This window comes from Bos mutus, chromosome 21 (genome assembly GCF_027580195.1).
Source record: "Bos mutus isolate GX-2022 chromosome 21, NWIPB_WYAK_1.1, whole genome shotgun sequence".
In the NCBI taxonomy this organism is placed as follows: Eukaryota; Metazoa; Chordata; class Mammalia; order Artiodactyla; family Bovidae; genus Bos; species Bos mutus.
Genome location: NC_091637.1, coordinates 33,929,114 through 33,933,296, shown reverse-complemented (window position 1 = coordinate 33,933,296; position 4,183 = coordinate 33,929,114). Strand labels below are relative to the sequence as shown.

Below are 4,183 nucleotides of genomic sequence, written 5' to 3'. Positions count from 1 at the left end.
TTTTTACCTTGTAATTATTATTGGTTAGCACTTTTTATATCTAAAAATTTTTCCCTTTGTTAAGTTTATAAAGAAATTCTTCTTTTAAAAGTTTTTTCCTTTATTTTAAATAATCAAGTTTTATCTTTATTCATACTCAATAAATTTTACTATAAATTATTTTTGCCATTATTAATCATTTTAAACTCATTTTTTGTCTCCATTCTTTTAAAATTTTGACTTTTTATTTATAGTGGATGTTTGAACAGTGCAGGGGTTAAGGGCAGCAACCCTCCACCCAGTGGAACATCCAGGTAAAACTTATAGTTGGCCCTCCCATTCTGCGGTTTCACATTCACTTATATAATCAACCATGGATAATGTAGTATGGTAGCATTTACAACTGAAAAAAAAACTTGTATAGAATGAAAAATGAGATGGTGGAGTAGAAGGACTTGAGAATACCTCTGCTAATGAAAACACCAAAATCACAACTAACTTGCTGGACAATCATTTATGAAAAAAGACTTTGACAGACTAGAAAAGATATTCTACTCACACAGACAAAGAAGAAGCTACAATGAGATGTCAAGAGGGGCTCTTTCACAATAAAATCAAACCCCATACCACCAAGTGAGCAACCGACAAACCGGAAAATAATTATTTCTCAGAAATTCTCTCACAAGGGTGAGACTCCCTAGCCCCACATCAGGCTTCCCAGCCTGGAGATGTGTGTATTTATTTTTTTGGAGGGACTGGTTCTTTATTTCAAAAAGACATTTATCAATTTTCAGTATCAAAAAGTTACACTATTGGTTTTTTTTTTCTTAGTTGGTCCCTAGAGAGACCACACAAAAGGTGAGAACATTTTAAGCCAATTAAGCTGCAGGATGCACACCTAACAGACCTCACTGAAACCTCATCAAAAAAGGGGGATTGGGTAGGGAAAGAAACTTTAAAAGATCAGCACACTGCTAGCCCACAGACTGTAGAGAGCTCTCACAGGCAGAGGGGTGACCAGTGCGCCTCAACCCCAAAGAAGCAAAGTTCCAAAATATAAAAATTTACAAGTTTTGTACATTCGCTTTTCAAGATTTCTCCAGCACTAACCAGTACAAAGCACAATGAGATGGCACTTTTAGAGACAGCAGCTTCAGACCCAGTAAAGGGTGGTGAGATGAGTTTCATATGGCTAAATCAGTGGCAAAACATAATTTTCTTTCCTTTCTTTCAAGGAGGCAGGAGAGCAAATGAGCGGTCACTTCAATATAAGGGGCACATGATCCATCCTGTAAGCAGTTGGGAACAGGGTAGAGCTGCAACAAGGATTTGGTCTCAGAGGTTTCACCATCTTAATTGTTTGGTCACTTCTGATGAAAAAAGAAAAAAAAAAGGTTGTCCAAATTTAAAGCTGAAAACCTGAACAGCACTTTTTTTTTTTTTTTTTTGGCTAACTCCTCCTGGAATCATCTTTCTGGTTTGGCAGGTACTTTTTACAGAGCAATGAGGTTTCCCCAAATGGAGCCTTTCTCTGGGCTGCTAGGCGCTCAGTAAGGCAGGCCCAAACCTTTTCCCTTTCTCTCTGGAGAAGGCAATATGCATTAAGCTGAAATGTTACCTTCCAAAAGTGAGAAAGGGATTAGACTGCTGCTTCAGAACTATGGAATTATCTGGAATGTTTTTTTACAAATGGTTGTTACATCAACAACAAAAAAGGTAATTACAAAATGTGTACATCACAACATGCTTTTAAAGACACTTTGCCTTGTGCTCACATTCCCTTAAACGTTGTTCCCAGAGGTGCTCAGCCTCTAGCCCAACTGGAATCTCTGGGGAGAGGCAGAGACAGTTTGGCGAAAAGGACACAGGAGTAGGGGGGTGGGAGAGGTGGCGAAAGGAGAAAGCAGCCTTCCAGTGAAAGATCAGCCCTCAGTTTAAAGGTCAGCTTCGGGCAGGCTGGCCCCAGCGAGTCGGGGTGAGAGGGAGGAGCAGCGGCAGGGCGGGGCTGGGGTGCTCTACATCTCATTCAGGTCAAGCAGTCTGGTGCAGCATCCTTTGTGTACAGAGGTGCTCCTCTTTGGTGCGTTTCAGTTTATCTTCCAAATCATCAGCTGTCTTTTCCAGCTTGGCTACTGATCTCTCAGCAAACTCAGCACAGGTCTCTGCCTCCTTGAGTTTATCGGTAAGAATCTTTGTCTCTTCCTCATATTTGTCTTCTTTTTGAGAGTACTTTTCTTCGGCAGCACTCAGACACTTCAGGTTCTGGTCCACCAGTCTGATTTGCTCATCCATCTCTCGGCAACGGGACTCTGCCAGCTCAATTCGCTCCTCTGTGCGCTCCAAGTCTCCCTCAATAATCACCAACTTGCGAGCCACCTCTTCATACTTCCTGTCTGCCTCTTCTGCAATGTGCTTAGCTTCTTTGAGTTGGATTTCCTGGAGTTCCATTTTTTCTTCATCTTTTAAGGCTCAGTTTTCAATAACCTTCATACCTCTGTCGCTCTCATCAGCAGCTTTCTCAGCTTCCTCCAGCTTTTGCAGGGCAGTGGCCAGGCGCTCTTGGGCTCGGTCCAGCTCCTCTTCAACCAGCTGGATCCTAAGGTTCAAGGAGGTCACCTCAGCCTCAGCCTGTTCTCAGGCCCGTCCTTCTCCCTCCACTTCCCGCGGGAGGCGCTCGGCCCTCTCCTCTGCATCACCGGCCTGCTGCTGCAGAACCTGGATCTTGCGCTTCACCGCCTTAATGGTGGTGATCAGGATATTGGGAATGCATTTGAAATTAAGAGATCAGCAACTTAAAACAATATTGTGCATCAAAACCTCATGGGAAACTCAAAGGGAATCCTACATTTAAAGTGATGAAGCACACAAGAATGCTCTACAAATCCATTCAGATTTGGTGGAAAAATCAAAAGCTGATACTAAACCATCTTTACAATCTAAAGGAACTTCAAATAAAAGGCAGAACAAAACCAGAAAATTAAATGGAAAGAGTTAAGACAAACAAAGAAAGACAGGAAAACATCCACACACAAATATAGGTCAAAAGGAAAAGAGGAGATACTGCAAAATGCATTTGAAATTATCAACAAAAAACAATTAATCAAAACCTCATGGGAACCAAACCTACAGTAGACACGCACACACAAATCCAAACATGATACTAAACATAATCATCAAATCACAAGAAGAGAGAACCAAAGAGGGAGGGAAGGAAAAAGATCTACCAAAACAAATCCAAAACAATTAACAAGATGGCAATAACATAATGTCAATAATTACCTTAACTCTAAAAGCTTTAAATGCTCCAACAAGACACAGACTTGCTGAATGGATACAAAAATAAGGCCCATATATGCGTTGTCTACAGAAGACCCACATCAGATACAGGCACATATAAAGACTGAAAGTGAGGGGATAGAAAAAGGTGTTCCATGCAAATGGAGGTCAAAAGAAAGTTGGAGTAGCAAAACTCATATCAAACAAAATAACTTTAAAATAAAGACTGTTACAAGAGACAAAGAAGGACACTGCGTAATGATCAAGAGATCAATCTACAAAGAAAATATAACAATTGTAAATATATATCCACCCAACAGAGGAGGACCTCAATATATGAGGGAAATGCTAATAGCTGTAAAAGGAGACATCTATATTATACTGATAATATTATCTTAAAAACTAAAGGGTTTTTCCTCTTTTTTGTTATTTACTATTTCTTAGTCATGATGTCTTGTATCCTTATGTGTTTGCTGAGCTGTTTGTATTTGGCTATATGCTTGTCACTGTACTTGAAAAATAACTTTTTAGGTATAATTCGAATTTTGAAGATAAGTGAATTTCTTCTAGATTTGCCATAGATTCTGCCAGGTACTTTGGAACACAATCCATAAGTACAATAACAGAAGTTCAAGGCTTGAGAGTCCATTAAAAAGTCCAGGTAATTGCAAACTTTCAAGAAATTATTTGCAATTACTAACTCAATACCTCTTTTTTGTTAATTTGAGCATGTAGCCTTTTAAGTTCACAGCTTATTGCAGGGACGGTTTGACTAGACCTGTCTGTCTAGACTAGACCTCGTGATCTTTGATTTCTACACCATCATTTTAGGTGCTCTTCAAACAGAAGCTCAAATTCTGTGGATTTAGCAAATTCTCTCAGAGAAATAGAGCTACCTGTCTTGATTCCCATTATTCCTTCTGTTTTA

At 39.7% G+C, this 4,183-nt stretch overlaps 1 pseudogene; it reads right to left on the bottom strand.

The window, feature by feature from the left end:
* Nucleotides 1-846: 846 nt before the first annotated feature.
* Nucleotides 847-2,628, bottom strand: LOC138984378 (tropomyosin alpha-3 chain pseudogene; annotated as a pseudogene).
* Nucleotides 2,629-4,183: the final 1,555 nt, after the last annotated feature.